At 45.5% G+C, this 27,972-nt stretch overlaps 1 protein-coding gene and 1 long non-coding RNA gene across 30 annotated transcripts in view; both read right to left on the reverse strand.

Annotated features, from left to right (window-relative positions):
- The window catches only part of PARD3 (par-3 family cell polarity regulator), a 487,559-nt gene that overhangs the window by 301,471 nt on the left and 158,116 nt on the right, over nucleotides 1–27,972 (reverse strand). The window lies entirely within an intron of this gene.
- On the reverse strand, nucleotides 5,948–27,459 carry LOC147655950 (uncharacterized). The gene is made up of 2 exons (XR_015279385.1): nucleotides 25,522–27,459; nucleotides 5,948–10,945 (listed from the first exon to the last, which is right to left on the reverse strand). It is a non-coding gene; the product is annotated as an uncharacterized LOC147655950 (long non-coding RNA).

Raw genomic sequence — 27,972 nt, forward strand, 5'->3', positions numbered from 1 at the left:
AAAATCATTACCTGTCCTAATTAATCACCTCACCCATGAAACCAGAACTAGCTTTTCATAAAACTTTTCAAAGTAAAATAGCTGGAAGGGAGCCAAAGAACTTTTCACAATCAGTTTACTGCATGAAAAATAATCACAGAATCACAGAATGATTTGGGTGAAAAGGGACCTTGAAGATCATCCAGCTCCAACCCCCCTGCCATGGGCAGGGGGACCCTTCACTAGAGCTCCATCCAACCAGGCCTTAAACGCTCCCAGGGATGGGTATTCACAACTTCGGGTAACATGCTCCAGGTGGTGCCTGACCACCCTCAAAGTAAAGAATTTTTTCCTAATATGTAATCCAAATCTACTTTCATTTTGAATCCATTCCCCCTTGCCCTGTAACTGCATACCCTTGTAAAACATCCTTCTCCCTCTTTCTTGTGGGCTCCCTTCAGGTACTGGAAGGCTGCAATTAGGTCACTCTTAAGCTTTCTCCTAAAATTCTCATAAAATTTAAACTCTTAAATTCTCAGTCTGAACAATCCTAATTCTCTAAGCCTTTGCTCATAGGAGAGGTGCTTCATCATCCCTCTAATCATCTTGGTGGTGTCACTTCAACAGGTCAATGCCCTTGCTGTGCTGGGACCCCAGAGCTGGATGCAGCACTGAGCAGGGCAGAGCAGCAGAACCCCCTCCCTTGTGCTGCCCACAGGGCTTTGGATGCAGCCCAGGATGTGGCTGGCTTTCTGGGCTGTGAGTGCACATTGCCAGCTCAGGTCCAGCCTAATCACTTCCCTGAGCCTGCTGGCTACAGGCATGGCCATACAGCCCAGGGTGGAGCTTGTCATCTTTACCACAAGGGCACTGCTGATCCACATTCATCAGGTTCTCCACCAGGCCTGTCCTACAGGAAGCAGCCTCCCAGCCCATACTGCTGAGAGGGGTAATTCCAGACCACATGCAGCACTCTGCATTTACCTATACTGAACGTAATCCACTCTCTCAAAGCCTCATGAGATAAAACAACCAGTGCTGGAAAATACATCATAGGTCTCAGGGAAAGTCATTCCCAAACCTGCTGACTAAGCAAGCACCCCTCGCTTTCAAACACTCAACGTAACACACCAAGTTAAGTCATATCTGCAAGATCAAAACTCATCTATTGATTTGAAGGATACTTTAATTTTACAGGTAGTTTTAAAATCTTCTGCTTTCATGATTCTTTAAATCTAAGAAATTATTCTCAAGTAAATATACACGCTTTTTATTAAAACATTGCTTTAGATTATTCATTTCCCATGGCACTTTGATCAGAGAAATTCTAGAATCAATATTAAATTGCAATCTAATCCTCTCCCAGTAGGAATTAAATGCAGTTTTAGGTACTATCCTGTAAGTTCCCATGCTACTAAAAATACTTCAAATATATTTAAAGTGTTAAAATATTTAAAATATTAAATTCATACTATGGATATTTAAAAGATTTCCTTTTTTCATCTTTTCCTCCTTATGGCTGGGCAACAGCCTAAAAGCAAGCGTGACTGTGGCACCCTGGAAAAGGTATTTGTGTATATTCTGTCTCAATTGCTCTTGACCTGACCTCCATGGTGTAAATCAGGCTGAGGCTTAGACAAAGAAATAAAACAACAACTGAACAGAGTTAAAATTATTACAAGGACTAGTAGCAGTAGCTGACAGTGAGCTGCCTGCTTGCTTGGATGGATTTGGCTCTCCATGACCTCACCCCTTGACTGTACTAGACACCACTTGTACATACAGTGCACTGTCTGAGAGCTGAACCGCCAGCCCACAGGTACAGACCGACAGACAAACACAAGGACAGACAGAGCACATAAAGAATATCCTGCAAAGCCCTTCTGTCGTGCTTACCTGGCTAAACCTACTGCATGGACACAGCAAGTCCAGCACCAGGGCTGGATCTTGGCCATCCAAAGGCTTCAACGCTGGTCAGCTCTTACAGACAACCCAGAAATGCAGAAACACCCCACATTTCATGAAGCTGACACAACGGGCAGAATGACAATGCAGCCAGGAGGTGAGTTTCTCTTCAGTAGGGCATGCTCACCTGGCCAGGAACAGGTCTAGAAGCCCCAGTTTGTTACTTCTGGTCATGCTTCTGAAAGCTGCATTTCTGCTGTTAACTGTAGACATGCTAAGGAACACGACACAAGCTCTTGCAATTAGCCACTGATGCCAGCCTCTCAGTGGACACATTCAGCAGCAGCTGGTAACACACAGCTGTTAAGCTAAACCCTGCTGAAAGGGTGGGCAGTGCCATCACTGCACCCTGACCTCACGGAGGATGGAGTCAGCCATGGAGTCCAAACAATAGAAATGCTGCAGACACATCTCACTGCAGAATTTGGTTAAGATTATGGAGTAAAGACATTTCCCAGCTTCCAACAAAAAGCAGAACTATGGTCAAGAACGCAAGAAGAGAGAACATCATCCCAATTTCTTCTAAATAATGTTTTTCTTTTATGCTTCTCAGCAAAAATTAAGGTATTATGCCTAGTAGAGGTTTGCTTCCCACAATTGTTACAAACCCTCCATATAAGAAGTACAAAAATGCTTAAATCCGTGCTTGTTTGGGCTATGAGAACAGCTGGAGAAAATAACTCTGTCCTAAATAGGATAGTTTTTCAATCACAAGGTTTTTATCATGGTATTTTTTAATGGGTTGTTTCTTCACCATTGCTTCCTTTGAAAGCACATATAATACTTTTCTGTATATGCTGCCCTGTTACTTTCTTAAATCCTCAATTTATACAGAAAAGATTTCTTCCAAAATCCTTTTGTACCAACAGTCCTCTTGTTCACGGCTAAGGACATACTCTGCAAAATTACCACAATATGTGATTTACCACGGTATCTCCTTAGCTCATTTTAAAAAGAAATTGGAAAGAATTCTATCCATCCTGGCTTTAAAGTGGTGCATGAAGAAAACATCGTTTCAGAAGAGAGAGTGCTGTGCTTGGGAAGTAGTTGGGTCACATTTGAGCATGTGAATAAGCCAATTTCATCCCCTCCATTTTTGACTCCCCAGCACAAATGAGTACATGTGAACCACACTGAGGACAATGATGTCAGTATTACCTTCAAAACAGTTTTACACTTTTAGAGCACACTATGAAAGTCTGCCTTCTTACAGGACAAGGCTGAAAAGGATACCCTGACTGTACTTCATGTACTGAGCTTGTGGTATGGGATGACTCTGCAGGTCTGCAGATTTCCAAGTCAAAAGCACAGACTGTACAAGAGTTCAGTATTTTATTCCTGCTACAGAGGTCAGCAGTTAAGCAGTGACGCTATGCAGTAAGTAATCCAGACACTGGGTTATTAGAGGGGCTGGTGTCACATAGCAAGATATATTGCTGAAATAAAAAAGTATTAAATCTTAACAGTTGTCTCATCTGTCATTGGGAGCTGCAGTCACTGAGTACTGAAAAAGAAATGGTTTCAGATACCTCCAAAAAAAGACCATGCTTCCATTGCTCTGCTACAGGATCAAAACAGCAGCATTAAATTCTAAGATTTTAATTTCAGCTGAGGTACAAAAAGGTAACTAGTTAGTTAAAGCACAGGACAATCTTTGCAAGCTTATTAAACTTCAAGAAAATAGACTTTGTAAAATACAGCTCTTCATTTTATATAGTGTGTGCTGTTCAGTGTAATTTGCATGCAAAAGCCAGGAGAATGTGATTAAAAATACCCATCTAGAGACACAGATGAAAAACTTCAAACATTTTCTGATTCCCTTCTGTTCCACTCATTATTTCAATACCTCACTACAACAAAGGAATAGATAACACTTGTCCTTGACACTAGCCTAAATTATCTTCAGTGTGCAATACAATACCGATTAAATTAGGCTTATTTTAAATAAACGTCAAGGTCTGTTCAAAAGGTAAAACTGTGTGCCTTATGCCTTTTGTGTAACACATACCCTCCCCATCCTCCAAACTTTTCAGAGGTCTGAAAAACAATGAGATATGATTGGGTTTTTTTAACTCCATTATCTAGATTTAAAAAAAACCAACAAAAAACAACCAAACCAACACATCAGAGAGAATCATTTAACATTAACATTTAGGACAACAATAACAGTATTCTTCATTTTGTATAATGACAAAAATAACCAGCACATTAGACAATAATTCTTGCCTCCTTTCTTTAAATAAGGTTCTAAAATATCCTAAATGCAAATGACTGCTTGTTCCCTTGTGACTGTTTTTATTACTTTAATATTTAACAATAGTGAAAATACTGCAACTTAACTTACATTAGGGCTATCCATAATTCATATATCCATAATTCAGAATATCCAAAATTAAGAATAAAAGGTAGCTGTCCAACAGCACTGGGCTGATTGTAAATGACACATGTCAGGGGATCTGTGGAGGGTGTCCCATCCTGTGGCAATCCCCAGAGATAGGATCTTGACTCATCACAATTATGTGAACTTATGCCAAATACAGAGCTCTGCTCTTAAGTAAAACACACTCCCTTAGATAACATTTGATAGTCCAGAAAAGGAGAGAATCTGCCTAAACACCTTTAGGTTTTCTACAGCTAAGAAGATTACAGTGGTCTCTGTATGTATTTCAAAAAGCCTGGCTCATCCACATCCAGGTGGATTTCCATCTACCACACATTAGTTTATTTCCCACAAAATACCAGGTTCAATGACTTGGTAGCACAGCCTCAGGGACATTCACTAAAGCCTGGGCTCCCAATGCCAAAACCATATTCAAAATATTCTGGAGTCACTTTTTCAACAGTATTTTGGCAGATAAGGTTGTGGAAGGGCATTCCATGTATTTTGTCCCCATAAAATTGCTAGAAATCAGGTGCCCAGGTAATTCGGAGATTCTTCTTTTAAAAGCCACCTGGCAACTTTTCAAATCTGTCCTCTTAAGTCCTTATGAACATAAACGGGAAAAAAAAGGCAGCAGGAAGAAAGAGTAAGAACGGAGAAACTGAGAAGGAAACTGGCAGGTTAATGCCATCACATCCATCTTGAAAACATATTCACTGGTAGTCAAGTGCTTTTCTTTCTTCGAAATTCAGGAATGACCAGTAAAGCACATCTTTGATATTACTCTAACAATAATTTTGCATCAGTCTGTGATTCTTGATTACTTGTTGCAGAAGCCTCCACCTTGCAGTGCTCCATCTTTACATAGGGATGTAGTGCATTATAACCAAAGAAATAGGAACATAAATCACTGTGGAACTGGGACCAATGCAACTACATGACATGGATTAATAAAAAAAACAAACAAAATACCTTGTAAATAAATAAATACCCAAAAGAAAATTACAGTTGCATCATCATTTCAAGCTATCAAACTTGGGACCAGACTATCATTCTTACAGTTTACCTTGACTCACCCCATATCCGTAAAACGCTTTTTTCAACACATAATAAAAGTGTAATGCAGCCTAGGGAAGGAGACACAAGCATTGCCAAAACCCATCAGCTGCAACTTGTGGACAGGGACTGCACTGAAAATCTCAAAACAAATCCCTTCCATTTTGTAGGTGCCCTAATGTTCCACCATCTCCTCAGGGCTCTTCTAGCCTATATTTCTCCTCTCTTCTCTCCCAGAAAAATTAAGGTTATAAAAGTAGCTGACACCTCATACCAGGCCAGCAGGCCTGTCCCTGGTTGAAGTGTCTATATTTCATAGTGACTTCAAATATTGTTGTAAGGTTATTAAAATCATTCATGATTTTATCTGTGCCAAATGGATCATTACACTGTCAACACTCATCTTTATTATGCAAAAATATGCAGAACTTAACATCTTTTGTCGAGCTGGCAAAACAGTATATTCAGTAGTAACTCTGTTTTTCATTAAATTTTGCACAAGGTTAAAGAGTGTGTGGAATCTGATTGCCAAAGTCTCCATTCAAAAGCATCACACAAAACAAGCTGTTTGACTCATGTAGCAAAAGATTATTTATTTATAACCTACAGACAAATAAATTCTTCTGATTAATTTATAGTTTCCTTTAATTTTTACAAATATAAGTTAAAGATTGCGATTTTGAGGGTGGGGGAAGGCAAGATCTTTTGTTCTTTCCTTTCTTTTTTCATATTCTACTGCATGCACCTAACAATCCTGCTTGATAGAAACTGTCCACAAGCTACAAGGCTATCTCCAATCTTGCCTCCTACCTTCCACTGTTCTCTAAATGTCTTTCAGCAAAAGCAGAAGTAAATTCAATCTGGTTACCTCTCGCAAAAAAATGATTTCTTGGGAAGCTCCAGCCATCTTGAAATAGCTTTTCTGACTGTCTCATTAAATCTTCATTTAATTATTCTTTCTTTGCTTTTCTCTTGCCACATTTAATTTTTGCAATTCTATGAATTTTTAGAAAGCCTTTTTGGGGTGCAGTTTGTATTTTGGTGCCACACAAAGCAGATACATTGCATAAGGCTAACACAGGTAGCTGAGTAAATTATGCTGTCAAAAGTCATTAACATTTAAAAGGACTAAACAGAGGAAGCAGATAATACCTCCCAGATCTGCTTTTAATTAAAACATCTTAGCAATTATTATTAAAAGGCAAAGACTGAAAATGAGAGATGGCATGGCTTCTGAAGAGAATAGTTTTTACAGTTTTCATTAGGGGTCACCTTTTCTCATGTGCAAGACCACTTTTAAATTACCTGCCTCACTGGAGACTACTCATTTATTAAAAGAACTTTGCCCACACTAAAACAAAAAAATGCATGTTTAATCAGAAACATTTATGCATTTGTTACTGTTTCAAATGTCCTTGCTTTAGGATAATGTTGCCCCTCACTGAAAGCAAACCGTATTTAAGTCTTGCTTCCTAATTGTTGTATCCCAGATGATTTCTCTGCTTTCCAAAATAATTACCAAACATTACATCACCTATGCTGAAACAGTTAAAGGGTAATACCATTGAACCCCATAGTAGGTAAAATGAATAGCAAATACCAGGAAAGTCTAACATTTGTAGCCTTTGCACATAAATCAAACTGCGTTACGTATTCTGACAGCTCCATCTAGCCACAGCTACACATAGGTAACCTTATCCCAGGCACAATGAATTAATTTACATTCAGCACATACCAGCAATTGCAAAAACTCTTGTGGTCAAAAGTGTCCTTTCCAAAACAACTGTATTGTTGAACAATTAGGTTAACACTTGCATGATCGTATCTGTGCTTCAGGTTACTTGGGTTTCAGAGAAAAACAGAATCAGAATAGTCATGGTTTAAAAGGCCCCAAAATTAGAGCATCTGGATAATGTCAGGAACAGATGCTGAGATCAGAACTTGGCAGGAATTCCTGAGATGGGAACCCCAAACGTCTTGGGGAGAACGCAGAGCAAAATGGGATATAATGCAAAAATGCAAAGCACACAGAGTGTGAGAGAGGCAGCGTGCAGGCCATGCACATCTGATGGAGCAGATGAGCAAGAAAAATAGCAGAACAGTCGGCTGCCAGGGTGGGAGGAAGAGGAGGGAAGCCTCCTCGTCATGAAGATCCAGCACTACCAGTGTACAAACCAGCAGCTCCCAGACCAGCCCCTGGAAAAGGAGCTAACTACCATGGGTATCCTGTTCTGTCTGCCCATGTGTGTATATATAAGTTCAACATACTAAAATAATTTGAGGAAAGGAACCATCATTTCCTTATATATTCTTATTTTCTACAATACCAGCCACTCTTGACCTGACTGTTGTAAAGATCAGGCAAGGCCCTTAAAAGTGATCCAACTTTTGGACACAAAGAATGGCTGTAACGTCTTCCTCAGAAAACACCACAGGTACTGAAATACACTGTGGTTAGACCTAACTTTAGGCACACATATTTGAAAGCAGTGGCTTGAAACTATATGATGAACAGAGGCAATACATCTCCTTATCATATCCATAATCATTATCATTATCAAATTCCCTATGAGAAGTGGCAAATGGCTGGCAAATATTTTTTTCTAGCATTTTGAGCTGTAGCCAATACAATTTACAGATCAATGATAAAACATTTTGTCTTTAAGCTGATCTAAATTAAAATTTTAAATTACATTAGTTTACCAAGAGTACTTGAGCTAAGTCCCTTAAAACTCCAAGTGATAAATCCTCAAGCTTCAAACATGTAATATTTCCATGTTGCACTTAATTCCAAAATAACTAATGCAGAAGAAAAGGAGATTAGTCCTCAGAGGTGAACTAGTGCAGCTGCCTAAAAATGTAAACAAATGTAAATCTGTCAGACCACTGTGCTGGTACCACGACGTGCAGAAGCACTTGCCCCCAGCTAACATGTAAAAAGATCAATCCAAACCAAAATTTTAAATTCCCTTAGAAATCACACAGAAAGAAAATGCAGTTATCACTACATGCCAACTCCCACAAATCCTCCCTCAGCCTGGCAGTGAGCAGAGCAAAATCAAAAGGCAAAGAGCAGAGGGGCTGCACATCTCCCAGCCCAGTCCACCCACACATGCTGCCAATCACAACTGTCTTTCAAAATTAACCTCAGTAACAACAACAATCTTAGGATGTGATTACTACATTGAGCTCCAAAGATGGACTCACTTCCTATGCCCACTAGGCATCTACATTGGATGTTCTGGTACAGATATTTCTGAGATGGGAAAGGCAAACACCACCTGGATTGTCTCCACCATCCTTTCACATTCAGGCATCAAGGAGAGATAGGAGGAAAAGAGAAAGAAAAACACAAACAACAAACTAGAGAGGAAAGAGAAGTTACTCTGTACTGGAACATGTCTTTTTTATTTTGGCACTGGTAGTTTAGCACTGTCCAATACAGATATTTTATTATCTCAGATGCTTTGGTGCTTCTCAAATGTGAGTGGAGAATACACATGTGTGCATTTTTGTAAGGGAAGAATTGTGTAAGCATTGGTATAAAAAACAGCTGTATCACAGCTCCCTGCACCAGGCAGTGGACAGGCAACGCACTTTTTTCTCTGGAAGCATGATTATTGGCAGCATTAAAAGGTAACAAGGGCAGAGGTGGGAGCAGCACAGGCAGCAATGCCAAGGCAAAGTGAAAACTGATAGCATGGGATGCAGGAGTGGAGATTTCAGGGCCAGCCAGAAGGAATGCAGCGGATGCAGTACTGGAATTAAAGCACATGATTCACGTTCACACATGCTACCACCAGAGAACAGATAACAGTGATGTATCTCAGAGCCAGCACACAAAAAGCAGCCTCCCCAACCCCTTCATGGTGGAATTTAGAAGCCATCAGCTTAAACCAGAAATTCCGGAAATAAATTGAGCAAATTGAGAAGCAGACACGACAGTCACTTCTTCTGAGGCCACTTACTTCTGCCCCCAGTAGCAGTACTGTGCCTAATCTCTCCTCACTCTCCTATCACTGCCAGAAAGCTGTGATCATTATACATATTTCTGTTCATTCTTTATCTGTTGCCCTGCATGAATAAAGTTTGGTTTATGAGTTTATTTCTGGCCTGTTAACAGCTATATTCCTTCAGTTCTAATTTCGCAAATTGGATCCTGAAAATGCGAGGAGGATCCAATCAAGGCTTTGGTAAGTTAAGTATCCTTTGAGAAAACAACTGAGCATCATTATTTTGATTTTCCAACAATCCTTCCCACAAGTAAACTTTAGCTCCAGTTGGAGCTACTTACATGCTTGTTTCACTCCACTCCTATCCCTAAAGCTCATGAGTAAAGGAGCTTTCTTAAGTATGTGAATTCCTACAGTCACGGACCAGCAGGTAAACCTACTCATAACTTAGAGAAGAAACTGTGGCCCTGGTGTGAATCACTGCAGAGATGAAGCACCAGGTGTTCAAGAAGACAAGTGTTTCTAAGAAATCAATTCAGTGTTTTGCATTGTTCTTTCAAGCAAGAACACTGCGCATGTCATGTCTCTGAATACATGTCCTGCATTCTGGATTCACACAATGCACCTTGACCCTCCATGCTTCCCAAAACAGGGGCCATAGTACATGCCCAGCCCAGAAGGGAATGTATAACATTTGTATAAAGGGGAGGATGCTCCCCCTCAGCTGACAGCAAAGAAGTGGAAAACCACAGGGAAAGGTGGGTGAAGAAAAGCAAAGCATGCTCAGCTTTCAAAGGCACAGAACAGCCAGGATCACTGACCAAGCCCCTTAAAAAAAACCCAAAAAACTTCTGAGAGTTGTGAGCAAAAGCAATCAACAGTTCAATACAGGATACTCTGAATATTGCACTGGAAGTACATTGGAATCTAATTTACACTTTGCTGATCCAACGTACTTTTCCATTCACCTTCCAGCAAACACTTCCGAGGAGAAAGCCCTGAATATGAACTGTTAGAACAGTTTCTAAATCCTGTTAAAAAAACATACTGATTTAACAGCATGCTTCCCTTTTCACCATGTTCACTTTGATCCCAAAAATCTAGCAATACAGAAGAATGAAAAAAAAATCCAAAACAAAAAACCAACAAAACCCCTGTGCCTACATAACTTAAAAGAACCACTCAACTAAAGTACTCAAGCTGCGATTAATTCTCATCAGAAATATACATTCAACCCAATTTTTTAGTTTATAACATCAAACTAGGAATAGGGTTTCTCTTTCTAAGAGGTTCACTCAAAGTCCAGTACATCTTGCATGCAACTCTGTCAGGGAGCGACCATTCAAACGGAGCACAGAGACCAGCTTACGAAACTCCACCTACAAGGTTTCCCTACAGAACACAGACAGACAAGGAAACAGTACAAGTTTCATTGTTGGCAAAAGGCATTTGGTGGTGAAACCTGAAGGGATGCTTCTACTTCCTGCTCCCTCTAATCCCTAAATACCTCTTTGGAAAGCCCAGATCATTTGTCATTTTCTGACCTGTGAGAACCTAATCAGCTAGGTTAGGTCATACCTTGAACTGGGTTCCTGACATGGAGGGTGTAAACCTGGGGCCTTGGAAGGCGGGGTGCTGGGGGGGATGCTAATGGAGTCATCCCAAAATAGGCAGGACCTTAGACTTTTAAGGTCAAAACCCCTGTCCTGCGGTCACAATCAGACACCTGCCCCCAGGGAACCCCGTCTATTGTGAAGTTCACCACATCCCCTGGTCTTTGGATGCAGCCCCTCAGACCACAATTACCCTGTGGTAATTCAAATATATCTTTGGGCACTCCATCGTACCCATCCCCATTATTCCTCCATGCTCAAGCAGGCCATACCTCATGAGAGGTCTCAGAACCCCACTGCCACACTGTCCCAAAGGGCAGAGGGCATCACTATCAGGTATCACAAGAAGCAGCAAGGGCTTTGACCACTCACTCAGGGAAAAAGTGTTTCTGATCTTTTAATCAGAACTTCCCCTGGTGGAAACTAAGGCCATTTCCTCTAACCCGGAAAGGACTGCATGCTGATCCGTCGGGATTTCGTCCATGAGAATAGGAACAGCCAGGAGGTATTGCTCCCCTGACCCCAGGCACACTGCACGACTCTTTGACACACACAGCTCTTCCAAAACAAATGAAAGTCAGCTTTAAGACAGGAATAAGCTTTAAGACAGGAATAACAATCAGACAAAGATGAAGAAATGGCAGTAGGAAAGAAGAAGAAGAAATAAGAATAAAAATAGGAAAAAGAAGAAGAGGATAAAGAAGAAGAGGAAATAGAAGCAGCAGTAAGAAAGATTAAGAGGAAGAAGAGGAAGAAATTGTAGTAGTAAATAATAAGAAGAAGAAGTCTAAAAATAAGAAGGATATGAAAAATAAGAAGAAAAAGAAAAAGAAGAATAAGAAGAAAAATATGAATAAAATGATTAAGGTGAATTAAAAGAAAAAGAATAAAAAGAATAAAAAGAATAAATAGAATAAAAAGAATAAAAAGAATAAAAAGAATAAAAAGAATAGGAAGAGGAGGAAGAGGAGGAAGAAGAGGAAGAGGAGGAAGAGGAGGAAGAGGAGGAAGAGGAGGAAGAGGAGGAAGAGGAGGAAGAAGAGGAAGAAGAGGAAGAAGAGGAAGAAGAGGAAGGACAGGAAGGACAGGAAGGACAGGAAGAAGAGGAAAACATTATACTAGTAGTAAATAATAAGTCTAGGAAGAAGAACTAGAAAATGTAAAGAACAAAATGAAATAACAGTATAGTAGAAAAATAAAATAGTTATAACGATAATAATATTAATAGTAATATCAAGTTGATACATACATCCACACATCATCTAGAATCATGGAATGCTTTGGCTTAGGAAGGGCCTTAAAGACCATCTGGTTCTTTACCTGATAACCTTCTGCTCTCTTGCTCTCTCTCTCTCTGAGACCTTTTTCCTGTTTCTTTCTACCTCTGTAAGTCACCTTTCTTTGCACATGACTAGAAGAGATGCAACAGATCCAGAGTCTGTTGCAGGAGACTGTCAAACTTGGCCCCTGCCATGGGAGGTACTTGGGCATTCCCGCCTGGCCCAAATGTGTATTATTCCACTGAACTGCAGGTTTTTGGGGCACCCTCAGCACCAAGAAGACCCGATGGACAGCATCAAGGGGACTCTACTGGCATGCACAGAGCAGTGAGGGTTTCTACTTAATCTGTCTCTGTTACTCTTTTTCTCTTTCTCTCTCTCTCTCTCTCTCATTTAGTGTTCATTAAAACCCATCCTACTGGCTTGGGAGTGTGATGTGGTTTGCACCTTAATTTGGGCAGAGGCATTTTGGATCATTTTAATAAGCAGATGATAACAAGGGGCTAGAAGCCCACAAGCCCAGGGGCTGCTCCATGACACCTGCAGCGGCTTTGACCGTTGAAGGGCTGCGGGTGTGGCCCTTGGCAACACAGGCGTGATGTGTCAGGGCCCTTGGCGATGTGGAACCTTGCGGTGCCCAGAGAGCCTTGTGACACGGCTGAGCCACGCCCTGCAGGGGTGTACAGGGGCTGTAGAACCTTGCAGTGGCCAGTCCCGTGAGAGCCACCGTGTCGCAAGGCAGCAACTCTCGGGATCTCGCGCGACAGAACGTCCGAGACACAGCAAGATAAGGTGGACCGCAACTCCGAGGCAAAGGAGGAAAAGGCACCAGCATCTCCTGGCCTAGGCGACAAAATTCCGACAGCACAGACAGACAGGTCAGTCTGTGCCACATACACCCCATAGCAAGCAACCAAGCTCAGCTGGACTCAGCAGGGAACATCAGCTCTGAGACCATGAGCCAGGTTTGCCTCGAGACCCAGCAATCTGACCAGCACACACAGGAACAGAGGGACCTGGAGCAGAGCATGGCTGCACAAGAACATGCAGCAGCTGCAGGAGAAAGGGAATTGGTCCCGATCTCCTCCCCTGCTTCCAGCCCAAGCCGCAGCCAGGCTCAGCTGGACTCAGAAGAGAACATCAGCTCTGAGACCATGAGCCTGGTTTGCCTCGAGACCCAGCAATCTGACCAGCACACACAGGAACACAGGGACCTGGAGCAGAGCATGGCTGCACAAGAACATGCAGCAGCTCCAGGAGAAAGGGAATTGGTCCCGATCTCCTCCCCTGCTTCCAGCCCAAGCCGCAGCCAGGCTCAGCTGGACTCAGAAGAGAACATCAGCTCTGAGACCATGAGCCAGGTTTGCCTCGAGACCCAGCAATCTGACCAGCACACACAGGAACAGAGGGACCTGGAGCAGAGCATGGCTGCACAAGAACATGCAGCAGCTGCAGGAGAAAGGGAATTGGTCCCGATCTCCTCCCCTGCTTCCAGCCCAAGCCGCAGCCAGGCTCAGCTGGACTCAGAAGAGAACATCAGCTCTGAGACCATGAGCCAGGTTTGCCTCGAGACCCAGCAATCTGACCAGCACACACAGGAACAGAGGGACCTGGAGCAGAGCATGGCTGCACAAGAACATGCAGCAGCTGCAGGAGAAAGGGAATTGGTCCCGATCTCCTCCCCTGCTTCCAGCCCAAGCCGCAGCCAGGCTCAGCTGGACTCAGAAGAGAACATCAGCTCTGAGACCATGAGCCAGGTTTGCCTCGAGACCCAGCAATCTGACCAGCACACACAGGAACAGAGGGACCTGGAGCAGAGCATGGCTGCACAAGAACATGCAGCAGCTGCAGGAGAAAGGGAATTGGTCCCGATCTCCTCCCCTGCTTCCAGCCCAAGCCGCAGCCAGGCTCAGCTGGACTCAGAAGAGAACATCAGCTCTGAGACCATGAGCCAGGTTTGCCTCGAGACCCAGCAATCTGACCAGCACACACAGGAACAGAGGGACCTGGAGCAGAGCATGGCTGCACAAGAACATGCAGCAGCTGCAGGAGAAAGGGAATTGGTCCCGATCTCCTCCCCTGCTTCCAGCCCAAGCCGCAGCCAGGCTCAGCTGGACTCAGAAGAGAACATCAGCTCTGAGACCATGAGCCAGGTTTGCCTCGAGACCCAGCAATCTGACCAGCACACACAGGAACAGAGGGACCTGGAGCAGAGCATGGCTGCACAAGAACATGCAGCAGCTGCAGGAGAAAGGGAATTGGTCCCGATCTCCTCCCCTGCTTCCAGCCCAAGCCGCAGCCAGGCTCAGCTGGACTCAGAAGAGAACATCAGCTCTGAGACCATGAGCCAGGTTTGCCTCGAGACCCAGCAATCTGACCAGCACACACAGGAACAGAGGGACCTGGAGCAGAGCATGGCTGCACAAGAACATGCAGCAGCTGCAGGAGAAAGGGAATTGGTCCCGATCTCCTCCCCTGCTTCCAGCCCAAGCCGCAGCCAGGCTCAGCTGGACTCAGAAGAGAACATCAGCTCTGAGACCATGAGCCAGGTTTGCCTCGAGACCCAGCAATCTGACCAGCACACACAGGAACAGAGGGACCTGGAGCAGAGCATGGCTGCACAAGAACATGCAGCAGCTGCAGGAGAAAGGGAATTGGTCCCGATCTCCTCCCCTGCTTCCAGCCCAAGCCGCAGCCAGGCTCAGCTGGACTCAGAAGAGAACATCAGCTCTGAGACCATGAGCCAGGTTTGCCTCGAGACCCAGCAATCTGACCAGCACACACAGGAACAGAGGGACCTGGAGCAGAGCATGGCTGCACAAGAACATGCAGCAGCTGCAGGAGAAAGGGAATTGGTCCCGATCTCCTCCCCTGCTTCCAGCCCAAGCCGCAGCCAGGCTCAGCTGGACTCAGAAGAGAACATCAGCTCTAAGACCATGAGCCAGGTTTGCCTCGAGACCCAGCAATCTGACCAGCACACACAGGAACAGAGGGACCTGGAGCAGAGCATGGCTGCACAAGAACATGCAGCAGCTGCAGGAGAAAGGGAATTGGTCCCGATCTCCTCCCCTGCTTCCAGCCCAAGCCGCAGCCAGGCTCAGCTGGACTCAGAAGAGAACATCAGCTCTGAGACCATGAGCCAGGTTTGCCTCGAGACCCAGCAATCTGACCAGCACACACAGGAACAGAGGGACCTGGAGCAGAGCATGGCTGCACAAGAACATGCAGCAGCTGCAGGAGAAAGGGAATTGGTCCCGATCTCCTCCCCTGCTTCCAGCCCAAGCCGCAGCCAGGCTCAGCTGGACTCAGAAGAGAACATCAGCTCTGAGACCATGAGCCAGGTTTGCCTCGAGACCCAGCAATCTGACCAGCACACACAGGAACAGAGGGACCTGGAGCAGAGCATGGCTGCACAAGAACATGCAGCAGCTGCAGGAGAAAGGGAATTGGTCCCGATCTCCTCCCCTGCTTCCAGCCCAAGCCGCAGCCAGGCTCAGCTGGACTCAGAAGAGAACATCAGCTCTGAGACCATGAGCCAGGTTTGCCTCGAGACCCAGCAATCTGACCAGCACACACAGGAACAGAGGGACCTGGAGCAGAGCATGGCTGCACAAGAACATGCAGCAGCTGCAGGAGAAAGGGAATTGGTCCCGATCTCCTCCCCTGCTTCCAGCCCAAGCTGCAGCCAGGCTCAGCTGGACTCAGAAGAGAACATCAGCTCTGAGACCATGGGCCTGGTTTGCCTCGAGACCCAGCAATCTGACCAGCACACACAGGAACAGAGGGACCTGGAGCAGAGCATGGCTGCACAAGAACATGCAGCAGCTGCAGGAGAAAGGGAATTGGTCCCGATCTCTGCTCCACACATTCCAAGCTGCTCCCCCAGCCCGGTATCCAGCCCACTGCAATCCCTTACCCTCAGCAAGCTTCTAGAGGAGGAGGAGGAGGCAGAGAGGGGCTCAGTCCGATCAGAGCAAGAGGGTGAGGAGGCTGTATTGGCTGGGGAGCTTGAGCTTTCCCAGTGTAAAGATAAGAAAGTGACAGAGCTGCTCCGAGGAGATGCAGGCAGCTACAAGGACATGTCCCAGGGGGAAGCCTGTGGTGAGCAAGACCTGTCCCAAGTAGAAACCAGCAGCAATCATGAGCTCTCAGACTGGGATGATTACAACGAGCAAGAGCTGTCCAAAGGAGAAGCCAGGAGCACCGACAAATTTTCTGACTGGGAAGAATGCCTGGAGCAAGAGCTGTCCCTCCGAGAAGTTGTTGGGTCGCCAGCACTCTCTGAATGGGAAGCGTACAGAGAGCAAGAGCTATCACAAGAAGATCTAGGTAGCTACCAAGAACCATCGGACTGGGAGGAGTCCATTGACCAACAATGTGCCAGAGAGGAAGACTTCAGCAGCCTGGAGGTGCCCGTAGAGAACGGTAATCTACCCTCCACACAGTCCAGCTTTGAAGATTACCGTGACAGAGAGCTCAAGCAGGGCAACTGGCACAGTACGAGCGCACACAGCATCACGGTCAAGCCCCTCCTGCCCGAGGACGACGACGGGGATGGAGTGAGCCTCCTGGAGCTCCATGAACAAGCCAGCGAGCGAACACAAGGAGGCTTTGCAGGAGAAGAGCTCCCAGTGCCCAAGCCTCGGGAGGCCTGGGGTGAGTGCCAGCCAGGCCCCCATAGGAAACGACCCTCACGCGTGAGGCGGGCACTGCGGGCTCTGCGCAGACTGTGCTGCTGTCCCTGCCTCGCGCCACAGCTCGAGGACTAGTGCCCGCTGCTGCCACCAGCACAGGCCCCACAGATGACACCTGGCCTGCAGCCTACCCACCATCCTGAGGCTTTAAGATAGCAATAACTATCCAAAGAAGATGAAGAAATGGCAGTGGTAAAGAAGAAATAAGACTAAAAACTGGAAGAAGAAGAAGACAATAAAGAAGAAGAAGAAATAGCAGTAGCAGTAAGAAAAACTAAGAAAATTAAGAGGATTAAGAAGAGTAAGATTAGTAAGAGGAAGAAATTGTTCTAGTAGTACATAGTAAGTCTAGGAATAAGAAGAATAAGATAGATAAGAAAGATAAGATAAATAAGAAGAGTAAGAAGAGTAAGTAGAAGAAATTGTAGTAAAATAGTAAATAATAAGAAGAATAAGTCAAGGAATATAAGGATAAGAAAGATATGAAGATAAAAGAGAATAAGAAGAATAAGACAAATAAGAAGAGTAAGATAAGTAAGAGGAAGAAATTGTAGTAGTAGTAGTAGTAAGTAAGAATAATAAGTCAAGAAATAAGAAAGATAAGATACAAAGAAGAAGAGAATAAGAAGAATAAGACGAATTAGAAGAGTAAGATAAGTAAGAGGAAGAAATTGTAGTAGTAGTAGTAAGAATAATAAGTCAAGAAATAAGAAAGATAAGATACAAAGAAGAAGAGAATAAGAAGAATAAGAGAAATTAGAAGAGTAAGTAGAGTAAGTAGAGTAAGAAGAATAAGAAGAATAAAAAGAATAAGAAGAATAAGAAGAGTAAGAAGAATAAGAATAAGAAGAATAAGAAGAATAAGAAGAATTAGAAGAATTAGAAGAATTAGAAGAGTAAGAAGTGTAAGAAGTGTAAGAAGTGTAAGAAGTGTAAGAAGTGTAAGAAGAAACCAGTAGTAGTAGTACTAAATAGTAATAATAAGTCTCGTAATAATAATAAATAGTAGTATAGTGAATAAATAAAATAATTATAATGATAATAATACTACTAGTAATATCAAGTTAATATACACATCCACACATCACCTAGAATCATGGAATGGTTTGGCTTGGGAAGGGCTTTAAAGCTCGTCTAGTTCTTTTCCTGATAACCTCCTGCTGTCTTGCTCTCTCTGTTTCTCTACATCACATTTCTTTGCAGCTGTCCTGTGGGAACTTAATCAGCTGGGATAGGTCATACCTTGGACTGGGTTCCTGACATGGAGGGTGTAAACCTGGGGCCTTGGAAGGCGGGGTGCTGGGGGGGATGCTAATGGAGTCATCCCAAAATAGGCAGGACCTTAGACTTTTAAGGTCAAAACCCCTGTCCTGCGGTCACAATCAGACACCTGCCCCCAGGGAACCCCGTCTATTGTGAAGTTCACCACATCCCCTGGTCTTTGGATGCAGCCCCTCAGACCACAATTACCCTGTGGTAATTCAAATATATCTTTGGGCACTCCATCGTACCCATCCCCATTATTCCTCCATGCTCAAGCAGGCCATACCTCATGAGAGGTCTCAGAACCCCACTGCCACACTGTCCCAAAGGGCAGAGGGCATCACTATCAGGTATCACAAGAAGCAGCAAGGGCTTTGACCACTCACTCAGGGAAAAAGTGTTTCTGATCTTTTAATCAGAACTTCCCCTGGTGGAAACTAAGGCCATTTCCTCTAACCCGGAAAGGACTGCATGCTGATCCGTCGGGATTTCGTCCATGAGAATAGGAACAGCCAGGAGGTATTGCTCCCCTGACCCCAGGCACACTGCACGACTCTTTGACACACACAGCTCTTCCAAAACAAATGAAAGTCAGCTTTAAGACAGGAATAAGCTTTAAGACAGGAATAACAATCAGACAAAGATGAAGAAATGGCAGTAGGAAAGAAGAAGAAGAAATAAGAATAAAAATAGGAAAAAGAAGAAGAAGATAAAGAAGAAGAGGAAATAGAAGCAGCAGTAAGAAAGATTAAGAGGAAGAAGAGGAAGAAATTGTAGTAGTAAATAATAAGAAGAAGAAGTCTAAAAATAAGAAGGATATGAAAAATAAGAAGAAAAAGAAAAAGAAGAATAAGAAGAAAAATATGAATAAAATGATTAAGGTGAATTAAAAGAAAAAGAATAAAAAGAATAAAAAGAATAAAAAGAATAAATAGAATAAAAAGAATAAAAAGAATAAAAAGAATAAAAAGAATAGGAAGAGGAGGAAGAATAGGAAGAATAAAAAGAATAGGAAGAGGTGGAAGAGGAGGAAGAAGAGGAAGAAGAGGAAGAGGAGGAAGAGGAGGAAGAGGAGGAAGAGGAGGAAGAGGAGGAAGAGGAGGAAGAGGAGGAAGAAGAGGAAGAAGAGGAAGAAGAGGAAGAAGAGGAAGGACAGGAAGGACAGGAAGGACAGGAAGGACAGGAAGAAGAGGAAAACATTATACTAGTAGTAAATAATAAGTCTAGGAAGAAGAACTAGAAAATGTAAAGAACAAAATGAAATAACAGTATAGTAGAAAAATAAAATAGTTATAACGATAATAATATTAATAGTAATATCAAGTTGATACATACATCCACACATCATCTAGAATCATGGAATGCTTTGGCTTAGGAAGGGCCTTAAAGACCATCTGGTTCTTTACCTGATAACCTTCTGCTCTCTTGCTCTCTCTCTCTCTCTGAGACCTTTTTCCTGTTTCTTTCTACCTCTGTAAGTCACCTTTCTTTGCACATGACTAGAAGAGATGCAACAGATCCAGAGTCTGTTGCAGGAGACTGTCAAACTTGGCCCCTGCCATGGGAGGTACTTGGGCATTCCCGCCTGGCCCAAATGTGTATTATTCCACTGAACTGCAGGTTTTTGGGGCACCCTCAGCACCAAGAAGACCCGATGGACAGCATCAAGGGGACTCTACTGGCATGCACAGAGCAGTGAGGGTTTCTACTTAATCTGTCTCTGTTACTCTTTTTCTCTTTCTCTCTCTCTCTCTCTCTCATTTAGTGTTCATTAAAACCCATCCTACTGGCTTGGGAGTGTGATGTGGTTTGCACCTTAATTTGGGCAGAGGCATTTTGGATCATTTTAATAAGCAGATGATAACAAGGGGCTAGAAGCCCACAAGCCCAGGGGCTGCTCCATGACACCTGCAGCGGCTTTGACCGTTGAAGGGCTGCGGGTGTGGCCCTTGGCAACACAGGCGTGATGTGTCAGGGCCCTTGGCGATGTGGAACCTTGCGGTGCCCAGAGAGCCTTGTGACACGGCGGAGCCACGCCCTGCAGGGGTGTACAGGGGCTGTAGAACCTTGCAGTGGCCAGTCCCGTGAGAGCCACCGTGTCGCAAGGCAGCAACTCTCGGGATCTCGCGCGACAGAACGTCCGAGACACAGCAAGATAAGGTGGACCGCAACTCCGAGGCAAAGGAGGAAAAGGCACCAGCATCTTCTGGCCTAGGCGACAACATTCCGACAGCACAGACAGACAGGTCAGTCTGTGCCACATACACCCCATAGCAAGCAACCAAGCTCAGCTGGACTCAGCAGGGAACATCAGCTCTGAGACCATGAGCCAGGTTTGCCTCGAGACCCAGCAATCTGACCAGCAAACACAGGAACAGAGGGACCTGGAGCAGAGCATGGCTGCACAAGAACATGCAGCAGCTGCAGGAGAAAGGGAATTGGTCCCGATCTCCTCCCCTGCTTCCAGCCCAAGCCGCAGCCAGGCTCAGCTGGACTCAGAAGAGAACATCAGCTCTGAGACCATGAGCCAGGTTTGCCCCGAGACCCAGCAATCTGACCAGCACACACAGGAACAGAGGGACCTGGAGCAGAGCATGGCTGCACAAGAACATGCAGCAGCTGCAGGAGAAAGGGAATTGGTCCCGATCTCCTCCCCTGCTTCCAGCCCAAGCCGCAGCCAGGCTCAGCTGGACTCAGAAGAGAACATCAGCTCTGAGACCATGAGCCAGGTTTGCCTCGAGACCCAGCAATCTGACCAGCACACACAGGAACAGAGGGACCTGGAGCAGAGCATGGCTGCACAAGAACATGCAGCAGCTGCAGGAGAAAGGGAATTGGTCCCGATCTCCTCCCCTGCTTCCAGCCCAAGCCGCAGCCAGGCTCAGCTGGACTCAGAAGAGAACATCAGCTCTGAGACCATGAGCCTGGTTTGCCTCGAGACCCAGCAATCTGACCAGCACACACAGGAACAGAGGGACCTGGAGCAGAGCATGGCTGCACAAGAACATGCAGCAGCTGCAGGAGAAAGGGAATTGGCCCCGATCTCCTCCCCTGCTTCCAGCCCAAGCCGCAGCCAGGCTCAGCTGGACTCAGAAGAGAACATCAGCTCTGAGAACATGAGCCAGGTTTGCCTCGAGACCCAGCAATCTGACCAGCAAACACAGGAACAGAGGGACCTGGAGCAGAGCATGGCTGCACAAGAACATGCAGCAGCTGCAGGAGAAAGGGAATTGGTCCCGATCTCCTCCCCTGCTTCCAGCCCAAGCCGCAGCCAGGCTCAGCTGGACTCAGTAGAGAACATCAGCTCTGAGAACATGAGCCAGGTTTGCCTCGAGACCCAGCAATCTGACCAGCACACACAGGAACAGAGGGACCTGGAGCAGAGCATGGCTGCACAAGAACATGCAGCAGCTCCAGGAGAAAGGGAATTGGTCCCGATCTCCTCCCCTGCTTCCAACCCAAGCCGCAGCCAGGCTCAGCTGGACTCAGAAGAGAACATCAGCTCTGAGAACATGAGCCAGGTTTGCCTCGAGACCCAGCAATCTGACCAGCACACACAGGAACAGAGGGACCTGGAGCAGAGCATGGCTGCACAAGAACATGCAGCAGCTGCAGGAGAAAGGGAATTGGTCCCGATCTCCTCCCCTGCTTCCAGCCCAAGCCGCAGCCAGGCTCAGCTGGACTCAGAAGAGAACATCAGCTCTGAGACCATGAGCCTGGTTTGCCCCGAGACCCAGCAATCAGACCAGCACACACAGGAACAGAGGGACCTGGAGCAGAGCATGGCTGACCAAGAACATGCAGCAGCTCCAGGAGAAAGGGAATTGGTCCCGATCTCCTCCCCTGCTTCCAGCCCAAGCCGCAGCCAGGCTCAGCTGGACTCAGAAGAGAACATCAGCTCTGAGACCATGAGCCAGGTTTGCCTCGAGACCCAGCAATCTGACCAGCACACACAGGAACAGAGGGACCTGGAGCAGAGCATGGCTGCACAAGAACATGCAGCAGCTGCAGGAGAAAGGGAATTGGTCCCGATCTCCTCCCCTGCTTCCAGCCCAAGCCGCAGCCAGGCTCAGCTGGACTCAGCAGAGAACATCAGCTCTGAGACCATGAGCCAGGTTTGCCTCGAGACCCAGCAATCTGACCAGCACACACAGGAACAGAGGGACCTGGAGCAGAGCATGGCTGCACAAGAACATGCAGCAGCTGCAGGAGAAAGGGAATTGGTCCCGATCTCCTCCCCTGCTTCCAGCCCAAGCCGCAGCCAGGCTCAGCTGGACTCAGAAGAGAACATCAGCTCTGAGACCATGAGCCAGGTTTGCCTCGAGACCCAGCAATCTGACCAGCACACACAGGAACAGAGGGACCTGGAGCAGAGCATGGCTGCACAAGAACATGCAGCAGCTGCAGGAGAAAGGGAATTGGTCCCGATCTCCTCCCCTGCTTCCAGCCCAAGCCGCAGCCAGGCTCAGCTGGACTCAGAAGAGAACATCAGCTCTGAGACCATGAGCCAGGTTTGCCTCGAGACCCAGCAATCTGACCAGCACACACAGGAACAGAGGGACCTGGAGCAGAGCATGGCTGCACAAGAACATGCAGCAGCTGCAGGAGAAAGGGAATTGGTCCCGATCTCCTCCCCTGCTTCCAGCCCAAGCCGCAGCCAGGCTCAGCTGGACTCAGAAGAGAACATCAGCTCTGAGACCATGAGCCAGGTTTGCCTCGAGACCCAGCAATCTGACCAGCACACACAGGAACAGAGGGACCTGGAGCAGAGCATGGCTGCACAAGAACATGCAGCAGCTGCAGGAGAAAGGGAATTGGTCCCGATCTCCTCCCCTGCTTCCAGCCCAAGCCGCAGCCAGGCTCAGCTGGACTCAGAAGAGAACATCAGCTCTGAGACCATGAGCCAGGTTTGCCTCGAGACCCAGCAATCTGACCAGCACACACAGGAACAGAGGGACCTGGAGCAGAGCATGGCTGCACAAGAACATGCAGCAGCTGCAGGAGAAAGGGAATTGGTCCCGATCTCCTCCCCTGCTTCCAGCCCAAGCTGCAGCCAGGCTCAGCTGGACTCAGAAGAGAACATCAGCTCTGAGACCATGGGCCTGGTTTGCCTCGAGACCCAGCAATCTGACCAGCACACACAGGAACAGAGGGACCTGGAGCAGAGCATGGCTGCACAAGAACATGCAGCAGCTGCAGGAGAAAGGGAATTGGTCCCGATCTCTGCTCCACACAGTCCAAGCTGCTCCCCCAGCCCGGTATCCAGCCCACTGCAATCCCTTACCCTCAGCAAGCTTCTAGAGGAGGAGGAGGAGGCAGAGAGGGGCTCAGTCCGATCAGAGCAAGAGGGTGAGGAGGCTGTATTGGCTGGGGAGCTTGAGCTTTCCCAGTGTAAAGATAAGAAAGTGACAGAGCTGCTCCGAGGAGATGCAGGCAGCTACAAGGACATGTCCCAGGGGGAAACCTGTGGTGAGCAAGACCTGTCCCAAGTAGAAACCAGCAGCAATCATGAGCTCTCAGACTGGGATGATTACAACGAGCAAGAGCTGTCCAAAGGAGAAGCCAGGAGCACCGACAAATTTTCTGACTGGGAAGAATGCCTGGAGCAAGAGCTGTCCCTCCGAGAAGTTGTTGGGTCGCCAGCACTCTCTGAATGGGAAGCGTACAGAGAGCAAGAGCTATCACAAGAAGATCTAGGTAGCTACCAAGAACCATCGGACTGGGAGGAGTCCATTGACCAACAATGTGCCAGAGAGGAAGACTTCAGCAGCCTGGAGGTGCCCGAAGAGAACGGTAATCTACCCTCCACACAGTCAAGCTTTGAAGATTACCGTGACAGAGAGCTCAAGCAGGGCAACTGGCACAGTACGAGCGCACACAGCATCACGGTCAAGCCCCTCCTGCCCGAGGACGACGACGGGGATGGAGTGAGCCTCCTGGAGCTCCATGAACAAGCCAGCGAGCGAACACAAGGAGGCTTTGCAGGAGAAGAGCTCCCAGTGCCCAAGCCTCGGGAGGCCTGGGGTGAGTGCCAGCCGGGCCCCCATAGGAAACGACCCTCACGCGTGAGGCGGGCACTGCGGGCTCTGCGCAGACTGTGCTGCTGTCCCTGCCTCGCACCACAGCTCGAGGACTAGTGCCCGCTGCTGCCACCAGCACAGGCCCCACAGATGACACCTGGCCTGCAGCCTACCCACCATCCTGAGGCTTTAAGATAGCAATAACTATCCAAAGAAGATGAAGAAATGGCAGTCGTAAAGAAGAAATAAGACTAAAAACTGGAAGAAGAAGAAGACAATAAAGAAGAAGAAGAAATAGCAGTAGCAGTAAGAAAAACTAAGAAAATTAAGAGGATTAAGAAGAGTAAGATTAGTAAGAGGAAGAAATTGTTCTAGTAGTACATAGTAAGTCTAGGAATAAGAAGAATAAGATAGATAAGAAAGATAAGATAAATAAGAAGAGTAAGAAGAGTAAGTAGAAGAAATTGTAGTAAAATAGTAAATAATAAGAAGAATAAGTCAAGGAATATAAGGATAAGAAAGATATGAAGATAAAAGAGAATAAGAAGAATAAGACAAATAAGAAGAGTAAGATAAGTAAGAGGAAGAAATTGTAGTAGTAGTAGTAGTAAGTAAGAATAATAAGTCAAGAAATAAGAAAGATAAGATACAAAGAAGAAGAGAATAAGAAGAATAAGACGAATTAGAAGAGTAAGATAAGTAAGAGGAAGAAATTGTAGTAGTAGTAGTAAGAATAATAAGTCAAGAAATAAGAAAGATAAGATACAAAGAAGAAGAGAATAAGAAGAATAAGAGAAATTAGAAGAGTAAGTAGAGTAAGTAGAGTAAGAAGAATAAGAAGAATAAAAAGAATAAGAAGAATAAGAAGAGTAAGAAGAATAAGAATAAGAAGAATAAGAAGAATAAGAAGAATTAGAAGAATTAGAAGAATTAGAAGAGTAAGAAGTGTAAGAAGTGTAAGAAGTGTAAGAAGTGTAAGAAGTGTAAGAAGAAACCAGTAGTAGTAGTACTAAATAGTAATAATAAGTCTCGTAATAATAATAAATAGTAGTATAGTGAATAAATAAAATAATTATAATGATAATAATACTACTAGTAATATCAAGTTAATATACACATCCACACATCACCTAGAATCATGGAATGGTTTGGCTTGGGAAGGGCTTTAAAGCTCGTCTAGTTCTTTTCCTGATAACCTCCTGCTGTCTTGCTCTCTCTGTTTCTCTACATCACATTTCTTTGCAGCTGTCCTGTGGGAACTTAATCAGCTGGGATAGGTCATACCTTGGACTGGGTTCCTGACATGGAGGGTGTAAACCTGGGGCCTTGGAAGGCGGGGTGCTGGGGGGGATGCTAATGGAGTCATCCCAAAATAGGCAGGACCTTAGACTTTTAAGGTCAAAACCCCTGTCCTGCGGTCACAATCAGACACCTGCCCCCAGGGAACCCCGTCTATTGTGAAGTTCACCACATCCCCTGGTCTTTGGATGCAGCCCCTCAGACCACAATTACCCTGTGGTAATTCAAATATATCTTTGGGCACTCCATCGTACCCATCCCCATTATTCCTCCATGCTCAAGCAGGCCATACCTCATGAGAGGTCTCAGAACCCCACTGCCACACTGTCCCAAAGGGCAGAGGGCATCACTATCAGGTATCACAAGAAGCAGCAAGGGCTTTGACCACTCACTCAGGGAAAAAGTGTTTCTGATCTTTTAATCAGAACTTCCCCTGGTGGAAACTAAGGCCATTTCCTCTAACCCGGAAAGGACTGCATGCTGATCCGTCGGGATTTCGTCCATGAGAATAGGAACAGGCAGGAGGTATTGCTCCCCTGACCCCAGGCACACTGCACGACTCTTTGACACACACAGCTCTTCCAAAACAAATGAAAGTCAGCTTTAAGACAGGAATAAGCTTTAAGACAGGAATAACAATCAGACAAAGATGAAGAAATGGCAGTAGGAAAGAAGAAGAAGAAATAAGAATAAAAATAGGAAAAAGAAGAAGAAGATAAAGAAGAAGAGGAAATAGAAGCAGCAGTAAGAAAGATTAAGAGGAAGAAGAGGAAGAAATTGTAGTAGTAAATAATAAGAAGAAGAAGTCTAAAAATAAGAAGGATATGAAAAATAAGAAGAAAAAGAAAAAGAAGAATAAGAAGAAAAATATGAATAAAATGATTAAGGTGAATTAAAAGAAAAAGAATAAAAAGAATAAAAAGAATAAAAAGAATAAATAGAATAAAAAGAATAAAAAGAATAAAAAGAATAAAAAGAATAGGAAGAGGAGGAAGAATAGGAAGAATAAAAAGAATAGGAAGAGGTGGAAGAGGAGGAAGAAGAGGAAGAAGAGGAAGAGGAGGAAGAGGAGGAAGAGGAGGAAGAGGAGGAAGAGGAGGAAGAGGAGGAAGAGGAGGAAGAAGAGGAAGAAGAGGAAGAAGAGGAAGAAGAGGAAGGACAGGAAGGACAGGAAGGACAGGAAGGACAGGAAGAAGAGGAAAACATTATACTAGTAGTAAATAATAAGTCTAGGAAGAAGAACTAGAAAATGTAAAGAACAAAATGAAATAACAGTATAGTAGAAAAATAAAATAGTTATAACGATAATAATATTAATAGTAATATCAAGTTGATACATACATCCACACATCATCTAGAATCATGGAATGCTTTGGCTTAGGAAGGGCCTTAAAGACCATCTGGTTCTTTACCTGATAACCTTCTGCTCTCTTGCTCTCTCTCTCTCTCTGAGACCTTTTTCCTGTTTCTTTCTACCTCTGTAAGTCACCTTTCTTTGCACATGACTAGAAGAGATGCAACAGATCCAGAGTCTGTTGCAGGAGACTGTCAAACTTGGCCCCTGCCATGGGAGGTACTTGGGCATTCCCGCCTGGCCCAAATGTGTATTATTCCACTGAACTGCAGGTTTTTGGGGCACCCTCAGCACCAAGAAGACCCGATGGACAGCATCAAGGGGACTCTACTGGCATGCACAGAGCAGTGAGGGTTTCTACTTAATCTGTCTCTGTTACTCTTTTTCTCTTTCTCTCTCTCTCTCTCTCTCATTTAGTGTTCATTAAAACCCATCCTACTGGCTTGGGAGTGTGATGTGGTTTGCACCTTAATTTGGGCAGAGGCATTTTGGATCATTTTAATAAGCAGATGATAACAAGGGGCTAGAAGCCCACAAGCCCAGGGGCTGCTCCATGACACCTGCAGCGGCTTTGACCGTTGAAGGGCTGCGGGTGTGGCCCTTGGCAACACAGGCGTGATGTGTCAGGGCCCTTGGCGATGTGGAACCTTGCGGTGCCCAGAGAGCCTTGTGACACGGCGGAGCCACGCCCTGCAGGGGTGTACAGGGGCTGTAGAACCTTGCAGTGGCCAGTCCCGTGAGAGCCACCGTGTCGCAAGGCAGCAACTCTCGGGATCTCGCGCGACAGAACGTCCGAGACACAGCAAGATAAGGTGGACCGCAACTCCGAGGCAAAGGAGGAAAAGGCACCAGCATCTTCTGGCCTAGGCGACAACATTCCGACAGCACAGACAGACAGGTCAGTCTGTGCCACATACACCCCATAGCAAGCAACCAAGCTCAGCTGGACTCAGCAGGGAACATCAGCTCTGAGACCATGAGCCAGGTTTGCCTCGAGACCCAGCAATCTGACCAGCAAACACAGGAACAGAGGGACCTGGAGCAGAGCATGGCTGCACAAGAACATGCAGCAGCTGCAGGAGAAAGGGAATTGGTCCCGATCTCCTCCCCTGCTTC

This window comes from Cyanistes caeruleus, chromosome 1 (assembly GCF_971803275.1).
Source record: "Cyanistes caeruleus chromosome 1, bCyaCae1.hap1.1, whole genome shotgun sequence".
Lineage (NCBI taxonomy): Eukaryota > Metazoa > Chordata > Aves > Passeriformes > Paridae > Cyanistes > Cyanistes caeruleus.